The 16,066-nt window shown below is 37.3% G+C and overlaps 1 long non-coding RNA gene and 1 pseudogene across 1 annotated transcript; one reads left to right on the top strand and one right to left on the bottom strand.

Annotated features, from left to right (window-relative positions):
- The first annotated feature begins 4,163 nt into the window (after positions 1-4,163).
- Positions 4,164-9,313, top strand: LOC125651419 (uncharacterized). Its single transcript, XR_007361239.2, has 2 exons — positions 4,164-4,439; positions 4,844-9,313. It is a non-coding gene; the product is annotated as an uncharacterized LOC125651419 (long non-coding RNA).
- A 2,284-nt stretch (positions 9,314-11,597) lies between these two features.
- LOC130054971 (uncharacterized) lies at positions 11,598-13,123 on the bottom strand (annotated as a pseudogene).
- Positions 13,124-16,066: the final 2,943 nt, after the last annotated feature.

Below are 16,066 nucleotides of genomic sequence, written 5' to 3'. Positions count from 1 at the left end.
CTATATGATTTCGTTCAATAGCACTGTGAGGGAGTGGAAGGCAATTACTTGATATATCAACATGAATATTATTTCCTTCGGTACTTGAATAGGATTGGCTATGCCATTTATGTGTTATAGAATAGAGGAGGGAATTACAATACGCAACTTCTTATTTGCCCTCTATTGTTTGTTTCCTTTAGTTGAACCCTTCTTGGGTATGATATGGAGCTATAACACAATTATATCTTAACATTTTAGATTTCGCAATTCCATTAAAACATTTTTATTTTAACATTTTTGCTTCAGTTCATTTTGTGGGTTTTACATAGCTTGCAATTTTAGTTCTAAATGAATTAACAAATCTATATTTATATTAAGAAATCATCTATAAAAACAGAAATAAATCCGAACGTAAAACAATTCATATATACTGTAACCGTTTGCCATGTTGATATTAATTTTCAATTAATTAAATAAAGGTGAGGCTGGACATCTAGTTTCACTTTCAGTTTACGACTACCGACTGCAAGCACAGGGGCTAAGCCCGTTTTGGGTCCGAACCCTGTGATACCATAAATATAGACTTAGCCCCTGTGACTGCAAGGGATAGACCCAGATGCGTGTTGTGGTGAGGAACTTGGGATGTATAATTATTTTTACATTGTAAAACTCTAGCTTACTTTGATTGCACGATGGCATGACATCACCTTTACACAGCTTTGTACAAACTGAAAACAATTCCTGTAAAAGGAAAGCTGATCTGAAAAAAGTATAAAAATTTTTTATTGAAAAACACAATGTCTCCGGTGGCAACAAAGAAACGCTTTAAGGTCAAAAGACTAAAACAGTGGGATCAAAAGATATATTTTGTCACAAGGAATGCATATATGAAATATTACCTCTAAAGTCACTCAAAGTTATGAGCAACATTAAAGTTTCGGACAGACAGACAAACAGGCGAACAAATAAGACGAAAACGTAACTGTTGTTGAGTGTGTGGTAGTTGTTCAAGGAATGTGTATTTTTGTGTCCGGTCACATAAACCTGGAGATTATTAGGGATATTTCAATCTCTCATTTTTGTACAAGAGCTTTGCGGACGCTAGTGTTCGTCAATCGAGGTAAGTTGCAGGCTAGTTGTGTATTGATTATTACGTCGTGGGATATGAAAAGATAAACGTCACGTGATATGAAAGATAGAAATATCTGTCATACCTTTCTTTCATAGAATATCTGTATCTTACATACGTAGATATGAGAGAAAAAGGCAATAAATATGCAATATCGGAGAGAAAAACATTGATTTTCAAAACTTTATTTCAATTAAATAAGACTAGAGACATGGATTTGAATTCGGGATCTGCGGGTCAATAACCCGATATCTTATCCACCGAGCTACACAGATTTACAAACAAGTGATCACTTTGGCCCCACCCTGATAACAAAACCCTGACCCATGAGATCATCAAATTTACAAATTTTGGTAAAGAGTTGCCTACTCTTTCTAAATATCCATTTAGTTTCAATTCAGTATCGATAACACTAAAGAAGATGCTTTTAAAATGCTTTACACATATATACTGTATACCAAGTTTGGCCCCGCCCTGGAGTCATAACCTCTGCCCCGGGAATCACAAAATTTACAATTTTCGTAGAGGTTTTCCTGCTCTACACACTATGAATTTAGTTGTTCTTAAGATGTGCGGTTGTAGAGAAGAAGAGTTTTGAAAATTGGTCAAATTTTGACAGTTTTGCTCCGCCCTGAAGGCCCCATGGGTGCAAGAGTCCTCAAATTTACAAATTATGGCATCCGTATTTCATTGATGCTTCATACTAAATCTGAAAAGAATTGGAATGGTAGTCATCAAGAAGTTAAACATTTCAATTGTTAACACATTTAATCACTGACGATTTTGGCCCAACCCTAATACCAAAACCCCTACCCTTGGGATCACGAATTTTACAATTTTGATAAATGACTACCTGCTATTTTTAAATATCTATTTAGTTTCAATTTAGTGTCGATAGCTCTAAAGGAGATGTTATTTAAATGTTTTACACATTAACACTATATGCAAAGTTTGGCCCCGGCCTTGAGTCAGAACCTCGACACTGGGGATTATGAAATTTACAATTTTGGTAGAGGTCTTCCTGTTCTACATCACTATGCATTTATAATTTTTCATACCTGTAGATGTGCGGTTGAAGAAAAGAAGATTTTTGAAAATTGGTCCATATTTGCGCAGCCCCTAATGCCCAGGAGTGCAGGATTTGCAATTTCTGTCCGCCTTGTTTCAAAGATGCTTCATACTAAATTTGAAAAGGATTGGAATAGTAGTTTTCAAAAAGAAGTTAAAAATGTTCAATTGTTAACGCCCTATAAATCATTTCCCATATGGAAAATATTTTGGTGGTTTTACAGCATTATTTTGCACACATGTAATGGAAGTTTTAATGGAACATTGTTTTAATAATGAGTGTGCTTCACTTTACTACAGTATCAGAAATAAAAGTTTGTTGAATATTTCTAACCTGCATTTTGGCTATGAATAATTTAAAGAATTTCGAGTAAATATTCCGAAACATTACTTATTATTATTATTAGGTACTATATTTTGGAGGTAAATAGGTACTGAATTATTATGTATTTTGTACATTGTTATGAGCTTAGCTCTATCTTAGTTCCCAATCTGTTTCTAAGTATAGTGACTTTCTAGAGGAAATTACTGTAAAACTTGTAACTATTCTTGCAGCGAATAACTGAACTGTTTCTAATTTTTCTGTATCTACTTTTGTATACCCAGATCATACTTCAACAGCATACTGTAAACCGCGAGCGAGAATTTTTCGCTAGAATGGCGAGAACCAAATCATCGCGAATATTTCTTTCCACGTACCAGTCATTAAATGTCTTTTGTATTTCTTTCAGATAATCTCATTCGCGAAAATTAGTCACCGTGAGCCAGTCTATCACTGGTAAATCGCGAAATAAAGTAATCGCGAATAAAAGTTGGTTTATAGTATTCGAGTTATGTCTAATGATTGATTAATTGATGGATGGATGTTTTCCGCCACACTCAACAATTTTTCAGTTATATGGTGGCGCTCAGTTTTTTATTGGTGGAAGAGAGAACCCAGATACAATGTACCTAGGAAGAGACCATCGACCTTCCGCAAGTAAACTGGGAAACTTTCTCACTTACCGGTGCGAGCGGGATTCGAACCCGCGCCCAGCAGATGTGAGAGGCCGTGTTATAGTCTAATGAAAGATATATGCATTTCGGATAGAATATACCATAAAACAGATTTTTTTTTATTTTTTAAGTAATCCGAATTTTCTGTATGCTTTCTTCACAATGTCATCAATGTAGTCAGATCACTCTAGTTTTGAGGCCAACAGGAACCCATTTAGCATAATGGCCGTATTCACACCTATGTTTAATAATTGACCCGGTTCTCTGGCCGTATTCACACCTATGTTCGTATTCACACCTATGTTCGTATTCACACCTATGTTTTAACCAGGTTTACCCGTAAGAAGGGCTCACATTTTATAAACCTGTTTCACACCTGCTTTTCATGAGTGAGCTCATCTCAGAAATTAGGTGTAAACCTAAACCTGGTCTAGGGTAGGTTTAAATGTTAAAGGTAGTGTTATTCTAACTATGGAAGACCACATAGATGGAGTAGAAAGTGGATATTATCGACCAACTGTTTAAAACGACCTAGAACTATCCGTGATATGTTAGATCCATTTCTTTTTTATGATAGGAGGATTTTCGTATGGGATTCCGTTTTAGTAAACGTGATACTCTCAGTATAACGGACATGCTTAGAAATGATCTAGAATCAAATGCGAGAAAACCTTTTTTGACCCTACTGAATCAATAAGGGTACACTTTCTAGTTCTGTTGAATTTGGACCTTTCTTCCCAGCTATTGTAATACCAAATGAAAAAAAAGCAAACAGAACAGGGGTTCAGGTAACACCAGTTTTATTTTAAGTGTGAAACACAGGTAAGGTTTATGTGAACTCATTTCAAATGGAATTTAAACCCGGTTTACCTGAACTAGACTCACTCCATAAATCTAGCTTACCTAAGACACAGGTGTGAATATGGGCAAACTTTAAGTTCTTGAAACGTTCCAGTGATCAACTAGATTTTAAACATAATCCGACTTAACTCGCTTATGAGTTAAGTCGTGTTATTGAGATGAATTGAGCAAGACCAAGAAGGATAACTCGTAGGCATTCCTATTAGTTTCGCTTCGGTAAATGTCGTCACTTTCCGCAACCCTGGTTGCCACGAAGCATGCGCAAAACCTCCTTCCTTTTGGAAAATTCTAGAACAACGTAGAACAAGCAATTCGGAAGACCAGCTACTCAATCCAATATCATATCCTTTTTATTCTGTACATCAGTGCAGATTTTGGCTAAGTAATTTTACGTTCAATTGCGGTGAGTATTTACTTCCATTTATTTTCAATATTTTCTACTCAGATGACAGATGTTGCATATTTATGTCCGTGAGTAATTTATGCAAATCATGTAAACGGTTTAAAAATGTATATATATTTATTACATATATATAACGGCTCTTTATCTAGCTCATTCATACAATAAAACAGTGTCAACGCAGTAACATTTTACGCGATATAAATTGTTGAGACCAGTGAGTCCACTTAGCTTGCCTTTACCTGTGAGCATTTAGATCTAGGCCTTTGCGTTTTTATAACGAAATGTGCCTGTGGGGTTAATTTATGAATATATATTATTTTAACACCTGCATATCTCATTCCAGGGAAATTGATATATCAATATATATAATAATTAAATCTGCATATCGCATATCTTATTCCAAGGAAATGCTGCGCGCTAAATCAAAACGGAAGACGGCATCACCATATGCACACCAAGGGACTAGAACAAAGAGGACCTACCAACAGATAACTACAAGTACCACACAGGATCCAAGCGCATCCTATCCTTCCCATACAATGGCCTCCGGATCAACTGCCACAATGGTCTCCAGTTCTGCTGCGAGGTCTACTCCTGAGACATTCAGTACATCAGGTGCTGCTTCTCTTGCAACAAACGTGGCAATATCTGTCTCACCCTTAGACAATCCAATTCCTCTCATCAGTGTGTCAGATGAGTTGGGACTTCACGTGCCCCAAACAATTAAAGACAAAATATGGGGGAAAGAGTATATAGAACTAGCAAAGGTTTTAGAGTCCGAGTTAGACTCGGAGAGGGGTCAAAAATTTTCTATTGTCGAAGGACAATTAGTTATGCAACCAAAGAGTAATACTTAAAAAATTACGTCGATTGATTCGTGGACCGACGCCTTCCTAGTTTTTGTGAGTATATACCTGTCAAGACACCCTGCAGACATACAGGGCATTCTAAAATATGTATAAACCATTCGCCTTGGAGCTAGTCGTAACCCAACCTGTGCATGGTTGGAATACGACAAACAGTTCAGATTAAAAATCTCAAAAAAACACGTTTATAGCGTGGGGGTCAATCGATGCAGAATTGTGGTTACTTTATATGTCAAACCACCAAATCTCACAACCAACTCAGTCGACACCCAAATGCTATGACTATAATTATAAGGGCTCGTGTGCAAAAAATCCTTGCTTATATCAGCATGTGTGCATGTACTGTCACAAAAATCATCCACGCATACACTGCTGGTCAAATCAAACCATAGCATCATCTAACTAGCTACACTATTTGCATCTGCATTTGAATTGGCAATTTTTGGGTTACTTAGAGTTAGTGAATTGACAGTTTCTAGCAAGAAGGCAACAGTGCTATCATTTCGTGATGTCAGAGTATCCAATTCTGAAATTCAGTTGCTCTTAAAGGGTTCCAAAACGCATCAACTGTGCAAAGGTGCAACAATACAAATTGCATTCAGTAGTGAAACATCTCCCTTATTTAATCACATGCACCAATATTTCTCTGTAAGGCCCCATGATGAAGGTCCGTTTTTCTGCCATCTCAATGGTAACCTCTTACTTCATATCAGTTTACTGCAATTCTACACAAATCAATCAAATTTATTGGGCTCGACACTTCGACTTTTAAATCACATTCGTTCAGAATAGGTGGGGCTACTCATTTGTACCTAACGGGGGTTCCTGAAGAAGACATTAAGATCAAAGGTAGATGGAAATCAAACGCAATGTATTCTTACATACGGATATAATTGTTGTTTGTATAATGCACCTAGCGACGTCAAAATACTTTATGCTAACAAGTATACAAAGTTTGCAGGTGCAAATATCAAAGTATGGATAATTGCATCATCCTTAATTCATTACGCACATCATCATGCTTTCATCATTTATGCGGACCAGCACTTGCATCTACAGGCCCACAACATCTCATTAAAATGGCTTGGTAAGAGAGGCATGATTTGGGAGGACGTGGAGCCCAAGTTACGTGAACTCATTGGTCAGTTTGGATATCCCAATGTTTTAATGTTACATTGTGGGGGGAATAGCATTGGTACTAGTGATGGACAATCGGACCAAAAACCATAATCGATTATCGACAATAATCGGACACAAGTAATCGATTAATAATCGATTATAATCGGAATTGGCATTTAAGTGTTTTCCCCTCAAATTAGATGTAACAGAATCATTAAATGTATGGAAACAACATTTGAATTCTTTTTTGTTTCATTTGTTCACAGGTAAGTAAATCAGGATTCCAATATATAGGAATTTATCTATAATCTCAATGTATCAAAGATATCAGAGATAGGCTCCTTTATTTGACTGTTGAATGTCATTGTTTTTACCGTCCTTCATATCTCCCGCCATTTTGTTTGCTTATTTTTGATCGGGTTTGACATACAGAAAATAAAATTTGAACAAAGTTGAAGTGATTTCCGGATTTTGTTTAGTCAACGATGTCAGCGACTTTTATTTTGTAATCGATTAGTAGCATCGTAGGTCTCTGAACGACCGATAATCGATCATCGGCGACAATCGTTTCATCACTAATTGGTACTATGTCATTGCGCCATCTCCAAAGTTCATGAAACTTACAATTGTCAATATTCAAAACATGCTACCTAATTGTAGAATAATATGGTCTCAAATCCTTCCCAGAAAATATTATAGACATATGTTTTCACGTGAAGCTGCTGAAAAAGCACGGGCTCGAATAAACACTTCCCTGTCAAATTTCATTTTGGCAAGAAATGCAGGTTATATTAATTACCCAGACTTAAAGCAATGTACACTAAAATTGTTTCCAGATGGTACCCATTTGTCTGATGTAGCACAAACTCTATTTTTGAATGGCATACAGGGTGGCTTGTACGTATTATTTGTAAAAACGTCCAGATTTACCCACCCCCTTTGTAATGCAGTTTTGTCGTGGCATGGGCAAAATTTGCCCGCTTTTGGCGGATGTCTTCATGCATCTTTGCTACTGCTGCAGTTGCATGTCGACATATGGCCGAATTTTGCTTGAAGCGCCGCTGCAGGTTCTGTTATCTTCCAGGGTCTGCGGCCAATAATTGTGCTTCCGTCATTGTTTCATTGTCATTGAACATTCTACATCATATACTATTGATAAAGTCGATGTAGACCATTGTGTGTGAACTCGTTAATGATCATTGATATTTGCGTCTCAACTGCATGTTGACAATTTTATTCCTATACAGTATTGAACCATTGAACAGTCATTGATCATTGTATATATTCATTGCATTGTACCACTGAACAGTCATTGATACTTGTATGCATTGTATTATTATTATTTTCTCAATTTATCTCAAAGTAAAGCCATGACAAAAACTGCCAAAACATTGTTGCTTTATTCTATCGAAATAATCCGACTTAACTCGCTTATGAGTTAAGTCGTGTTATTGAGATGAATTGAGCAAGACCAAGAAGGATAACTCGTAGGCATTCCTATTAGTTTCGCTTCGGTAAATGTCGTCACTTTCCGCAACCCTGGTTGCCACGAAGCATGCGCAAAACCTCCATCCTTTTGGAAAATTCTAGAACAACGTAGAACAAGCAATCCCTCCCTCCCACCCAATTTTACTATAATTGCAGTTTTTGAATAATTTTCACGTATTTATCTTTTGGTTTGTTTCTGCTGTTTCCTTTTATATTTTTTAGGATGATGTTCAACTCCTGTACCATGTTAACGACATCGAAGTCCCAAGTTATGGCTTTACTCATTGTGCTGTTTGGCGGTGTCTGCCGAATTTTGCTTGAAGCGCCGCTGCAGGTTCTGTTATCTTCCAGGGTCTGCGGCCAATAATTGTGCTTCCGTCATTGTTTCATTGTCATTGAACATTCTACATCATATACTATTGATAAAGTCGATGTAGACCATTGTGTGTGAACTCGTTGATGATCATTGATATTTGCGTCTCAACTGCATGTTGACAATTTTATTCCTATACAGTATTGAACCATTGAACAGTCATTGATCATTGTATATATTCATTGCATTGTACCACTGAACAGTCATTGATACTTGTATGCATTGTATTATTATTATTTTCTCAATTTATCTCAAAGTAAAGCCATGACAAAAACTGCCAAAACATTGTTGCTTTATTCTATCGAAATAATCGCTGAACTTAAGAAAGGGAATTCTGTTGGGGGTTTCCCATTCATACACGCAGTAAATAATTTCTCAAACGGGTGACTAAATTTAGGTCAGGGTCGAATATGTCACAAGAGTGGGGATATAAACTGAAATGGAAATTCCAGAAAGGTACTATTCGTGACTGACGTGGGTTTTACCCCGTGTAGGACAAACGACTAACTAATATATGTGATAAGAGCTCTATTTGTCCTGCATAATTAACACTTGTGCTAATGTTTCAAAATTAAGCTAGTTTTTCGTGATATAAAATATCTATTTTTCACAGTTTTACTTTTAGGAGACATGAAGCGCAGATTTAAAAAGAAATATCGACACAGGCTAATACGTTACAATCTTATACAAATCTGCATTTATACGTGAAAATCTTGATTTATATTTGATGATTATGTTATTAATATGTGAAATCTTGATTTATATTCGATAAATCGTGATGTATACTATAGTATTCAATAATCTTGTTATTTATATGCGAAAATGTTAATGTATATTCGAGACATCTTGATTTATATTCGATAAATCTAAATTTTTATTCAATAAACCTATGTATATTCAATAAATATTGATGCATATTCGATATATCTTGATTTATATACGATAAATCTTGATTTATATTCAATTAACCGATGTATATTCAATAAATCTTAATGTATATTCAATGAATTTCGTTATATATTCGATAATATTGTTATTTATCTTGATTTATATTCAATAAATCTTAATGTATATTCAATGAATTTCGTTATATATTCGATAATATTGTTATTTATGTATTGACAATAACAATAAGGGAGCCAGGCATCAATTATTGCCTTTCTGGCATCCCAGAACAATACAAGCATGAACAGGTGGGCCCTGGGCACAGATGGTCACTTGTTTGATCACCTAGTATGGCAAAATTCAATCATTTAAACACAAAGTCAAATAGGAAAACAAGCTGTTGAGCGCTACTGGTGAGCCAAAATAGCCGCCTTGACCATAAGCTGTTCCAGGCGCAGAAATGTTTCCAGCCGTGACGATTGGGATATTGGCATGTAAGGGAGAAATCCAACTGCTTATCTGAAATTGACACAAGAAAACAAAACGAGAAGCGGCAGTAATGTTCGATAAAAACGATCTAGCATTAAAATGGGGTGTGGTAGGGAGGGTTGGATTTGTTTGCAGACGACTGACGACTTTGCGTACGATGTCACATTTTTTGCTGTGTTCGGCTAATATCCTGAAAATCGTGACGTGGATGACTCTAAGAACCCGAGGTTGTGCCCTTGGGATGCCGGAAAATAGCACAGTAATAAAAAATAAAAGCTCCGTATCACTTTGATAAATGGATTTAACCTCTAGTGGTTAAATCACATTATAAAAAGATGCACTGAACCCAGACTTGCATATCCTCATGCACAAAATAAAATTGAAGAAATGGCATAATGTACCTTGAAAAACTTTTATTTGGCGATATTGGCCACGGCTGCAATTTACAATAACAATAAGGGAGCCAGGCATCAATTATTGCCTTTCTGGCATCCCTGAACAATACAAGCATGAACAGGTGGGCCCTGGGCACAGATGGTCACTTGTTTGATCACTTAGTATGGCAAAATTCAATCATTTAAACACAAAGTCAAATAGGAAAACAAGCTGTTGAGCGCTACTGGTGAGCCAAAATAGCCGCCTTGACCATAAGCTGTTCCAGGCGCAGAAATGTTTCCAGCCGTGACGATTGGGATATTGGCATGTAAGGGAGAAATCCAACTGCTTATCTGAAATTGACACAAGAAAACAAAACGAGAAGCGGCAGTAATGTTCGATAAAAACGATCTAACATTAAAATGGGGTGTGGTAGGGAGGGTTGGATTTGTTTGCAGACGACTGACGACTTTGCGTATGATGTCACATTTTTTGCTGTGTTCGGCTAATATCCTGAAAATTGTGACGTGGATGACTCTAAGAACCCGAGGTTGTGCCCTTGAGATGCCGGAAAATAGCACAGTAATAAAAAATATAAATCAAGATTTTCGCTTATGAATAACAAGATTATGGAATTTATAAAAAGATGCACTGAGCCCAGACTTGCATATCCTCATGCACAAAATAAAATTGAAGAAATGGCATAATGTACCTTGAAAAACTTTTATTTGGCGATATTGGCCACGGCTGCAATTTACAATAACAATAAGGGAGCCAGGCATCAATTATTGCCTTTCTGGCATCCCTGAACAATACAAGCATGAACAGGTGGGCCCTGGGCACAGATGGTCACTTGTTTGATCACCTAGTATGGCAAAATTCAATCATTTAAACACAAAGTCAAAGAGGAAAACAAGCTGTTGAGCGCTACTGGTGAGACAAAATAGCCGCCACGAGACTATGCTCAGGCATAGGCTGTGCCACCAGTAGGGCAACCCGTACGATACTACACGGTTACGAATAACATATCAGAGTGTGCTTGACACGATGAGGCAATATTAAATAATCACTCTAGCCCATATGTGGATTTAAATTTTAATCCCCCTGCCACCTTCAACACCAATTAATATCCATGTCAATCGAGTACTGGGTGAAAAATCATCAAGTCAATCAATAACGCCAAAAATGACTAGGTGATACTAATTGTCAATACAGAAATCATAGACCTGCAATAGTCTATAAATGGTCAATATAAATGTAGGAAAATAAAAAAAACTATGACTAAAAGAATGATCAATCAGTCAGCGCAGCCATGGCCCGTTTTCGCCAAGTCTCGGGGAAACCTGAACGGAATTATCCTTAAAAAAGGCGTGCAATGCCTGTTGCAATCTAAACAAAAACAAGTTATTGTCCATGTCGGAAAGGTGGACTTTATCCTTAAAGAACATGCCCGTGTTGACGCGATGTAACTCTGGATACCTGATGTACTTTCCCCCTGACCTAAGCATATAAGTAGCCACATGGCTGTTACACGAATTCTTATTCTTTCCATGACAGCTTGGTTTATTCCCCCCTACAGTGAAGGCGTGGCAGTATCTGAGTCCAAATCAATATTGTTGATGGTAGTAATGCTGTTGATTTTTTCAACACAGCCTTTAGCCTGAAACGCAAGTCAGCTGATTTCTCCCCTTTGTCCATTGGGATGTTGTTGCCCCCACAATGTATAACTAGCATGTGAGGGGCATCTTCTACCTTCAGCAGTGTCCTAACTTAAGGGTAAATCTTTTCCAGTCTCATGCCCCCTTTGCCTTGCCAAAATATGGTAGCATTATGGCGGGCTAACTCTAGGTTGGCATCGAATGAAGATGTTCTAGCATAGCAAAAAGCATGCTTAATTATGGACGACCCAATGATCCAAATTCTTTTTGGACCTACAATGTGAATATTTTGTATTTTTTAATCATTATACTTTAGCCCCCCCCCCCCCTCTGAGCTCGAGGCACTACAACATAGTGAATCTTATTTCCGAATGTACTTGAACAAACAACGAGATTTCCACCGGCCCTTACTAGCAATATCTTGTTCGCTAGTTCCCATGACCCAAGCAGAGGAAGCTGCCCCGATGCGGAAGGAATGGGTTTTGTATACTCGGTTGTCTAATCCTAAATTACTTATAGCCATGTTAAAAACAGACGCTACTTGGTACCTAGTCACTGGTCTGCCCGAGAGGTGACAAAAAATGGTCCTGGGATTTTGGGTCTTAAATGCATGAATGATAGCATAGTGCGCACTGGGCATGTATAGACTGAAGCGTAGAGGATAGCGTTATAGTTACCCCCTTTCCCACCTGGTCAGTCTTTGAGTGTCTGAGGAAAATGGGGACTGTATTATTGTGTTCTAGGTAGATTTCGTCCCTAGCTTGGATGGCATGGCCAGGGTCATGCACTGAATTTTGAACCAGTTCTCCCATTCTGAAATACCCGAAGAAAGCGGTTGTGAATATGGCCGAGAATAGCGCAGATTCATATGGGGATTTGCAAATTGTAGGCAGCAAGCGAAGTATACTCGACAATATATCCAATGTAAGTGGTTTCCTGTCGTCAACACGCAGGTTTTTACGGGTCATTCCGACCAGAACTTTTCTGAGTAAAACCGATTGAGTAGAATCATGGACATTGTGTAGCTTGCAAAAATATGATAACCCAGATATGTAAGATTTAATTGTGTTGGGAGAAAATTGCTTATATGATAGGTACGACACGAAATTTACTAATTCGTAGGAATGAGGAGGCCACTTTTCTTCGTGGTAGTAAGCCTTGCGAAAGATGTTAAAAACATTCAGTGCCGTGTCATACAACTTCCTAGTATTGTCGGAAATGGAGTAACTCAAGAGCTCTTGAGATCTACGTTGTAGATCAATTGCAGAAAAGACTGGGGAATTGCTATTGCCTGTTCCTCTGAGTCCGGGAAGCTGGCCCGGAAACGTGACCATTGCTGTCGAGAAAGAGAATCAGCTTTAACATTATGCTGGCCTGCGATATGGGACGCCTTAAACTGAATATTGTACACCAACCCTTGGAGAACTAACTTCCTCAGCAAATGCATGACCCTTTTTGATTTTGATGTTTTGGAATTGAGAATGGATACAAGGGCTAGATTATCCGTATGAAGGATTACTCGCCTGCCAGCTAGTTTCTTGCCCCAAATATCGAAAGCCATAGTTATTGGTACTAACTCCAGAAAAGTAATATATTTAATAATTTCTTACCCTTTCCACTGAGCTGGCCAGCGCATAAATGCCCATTGCTGGCCTAATATAGCACCACAACCTAATTGCACACTTCCTGCACTATCAGTAAACAACTCCAATTCAAAATCATTTGTCCAATCTACTGTTCTGTATGATGTGACTCCATTAAAGCACTCTAAAAACATTAGCCAAATTTCAATGTCTGCCCTCATTTCTAAACTGACTCTGTGCTTGTGATGTGGTCTTGACAGTCCACAAGTAGCATCATATAGCCTTCTAACGAAAGCCCTACCATATGGAATGGCCCTAATACAAAAATTCAACAAACCTGTAAGGGATTGGAGCTCTTTCAGCGTGACTTTGCGTTTCGATAGTATGCATAGTAACTGAGTCTTAAGCTGTTGCAATTTGTCCAGGGGTATTCTGATTGTCATATTGGCAGTGTCGATTTCTAACCCGAGAAAGACTAAGTTGTTGGTAGGACCAAGAGTTTTTTCGTGGGCCAATGGGACCCCAAGATCGGAAAAGATGGAACAGAAAATTGACATTAACCTCGCGCAATCTTCAGTACCCTCTCTACCTGCCATTAGAAAGTCGTCTAGATAATGCACCACATCAAGGCTATTGGCTTGCTGCTTAAGTGCCCACTCTAAAAATGTTGAAAATTTCTTTAAGTTTGCGCAGCTCACCGAACATCCGAAAGGTAGACACTTATCCACAAATATCATTCCCTTAATTTTGAAGCCCAGTAATTGAAAATCGGATTTGTGGACTTGCAACAACCTCAATGCATTTTTTTTTTATATCTAGACGTTCTACTAGGGCTCTTATATCTAGACGTGCTACTAGGGCTCCTGGACCCAACCTTGCGAGCATGTCTAATGCTTCGTCAAAAGATGAGTATTTCACGGAACAATACTTTGTATCTATATGATCGTTGATATTATTTCCAGGGGGATGGGATAAATGGTTAATTAATCTATAGGAACCCCCTTCTTGGGCACCATGCCCACTGGGGATCATCTAAGGTTCTGCAGAAGGGGGTGGTCAAATGGGCCTGCAACTCTACCCAATGAAATCTCCTTAACAACTAATTGAATCGCTTGATAATTTAAACCAGCCATGGATTTAAGATTTTAACAATCAGTGGAAACACGTGGTCCTTGATAACAAAGCTTAAACCCATAAGTAAAACCTTGCAACAATTCTAAAGCCATCGAAACGAGTGGGTAATTGGTCAAGAATTTGTTCAACATGCGCACCTTGACTGGGCTTGTTGCGATATTAGTGAGGTCTAAATGAGTGGGCATGAGGGGCTCTACTAGTTGAGCTTGGTTGTGTGGATCTCTTGGGTTGCTGAGGTCGCCAAGTTGCTTGCATATCACCAGACCTAAAATTTAAACTGGTGCCTGAGGATGTTTTATGCCTGATGTAGGGGTGATTTTGTGAATATGATATGCATTCATGTTTATATTGGCACCGAGATTTGCTACATTGCCCCTTGTAATTAAAATCATAACACTTTATGAGCGATGCCTGGCTGTAGGAAGACTGGGTGGTTGTTGTACTGTACATGTACAGGGGCCATAGCTGTTGGTCAACAACAGCAAATGAAAGGGAAGGGTTAGCCTCCTTCTTCAACCTAAATTGAACATCATAATCGCGCCATCCTAATGGTATGGATATATTTAAATAGTTGGGCCCTGCTCTCAGGATGTGCTGAAGCATATATTGACGCATAGATGAGGAAAGCATCAGTCCAAACCTGTATATCGGTGAAACGTTCCAGTGATCAACTAGATTTTAAACATAATCGCTGAACTTAAAATTCTGTTGGGGGGTTTCCCTTTCATACACGCAGTAAATAATTTCTCAAACGGATGACTAAATTTAGGTCAGGGTCGAATATGTCACAAGAGTGGGGATATAAACTGAAATGGAAATTCCAGAAAGGTACTATTCGTGACTGACGTGGGTTTTACCCCGTGTAGGACAAACGACTAACTAATATATGTGATAAGAACTCTATTTGTCCTGCATAATTAACACTTGTGCTAATGTTTCAAAATTAAGCTAGTTTTTCGTGATATAAAATATCTATTTTTCACAGTTTTACTTTTAGGAGACATGAAGCCCAGATTTAAAAAGAAATATCGACACAAGCTAATACGTCACAATCTTATACACATCTGCATTTATACGTGAAAATCTTGATTTATATTTGATGATTATGTTATAATATGTGAAATCTTGATTTATATTCGATAAATCGTGATGTATACTATAGTATTCAATAATCTTGTTATTTATATGCGAAAATGGTGATGTATATTCGAGACATCTTGATTTATATTCGATAAATCTAGATTTTTATTCAATAAACCTATGTATATTCAATAAATATTGATGCATATTCGATATATCTTGATTTATATACGATAAATCTTCATTTATATTCAATTAACCGATGTATATTCAATAAATCTTAATGTATATTCAATGAATTTCGTTATATATTCGATAATATTGTTATTGATGTATAATCAATAAATCTTGATTTATATGCGACAAATCTTGATTTATATTGATTTCGATAAATCTTGATGTATATTCGATAAATCTGTTTACAAGATTACTGAATATGAATCAAGATTTAGAGAGCATACATTAAGAATTTCAAATACAAGTGACAAGGTTATCAAATATAAATCAAGATTTTCGCTTATGAATAACAAGATTATGGAATATAAATCAAGATTTTCGCTTATGAATAACAAGATTA

Source organism: Ostrea edulis, chromosome 5, assembly GCF_947568905.1.
Source record: "Ostrea edulis chromosome 5, xbOstEdul1.1, whole genome shotgun sequence".
NCBI lineage: Eukaryota > Metazoa > Mollusca > Bivalvia > Ostreida > Ostreidae > Ostrea > Ostrea edulis.
This window is presented reverse-complemented; position numbering and strand designations above follow the sequence as displayed.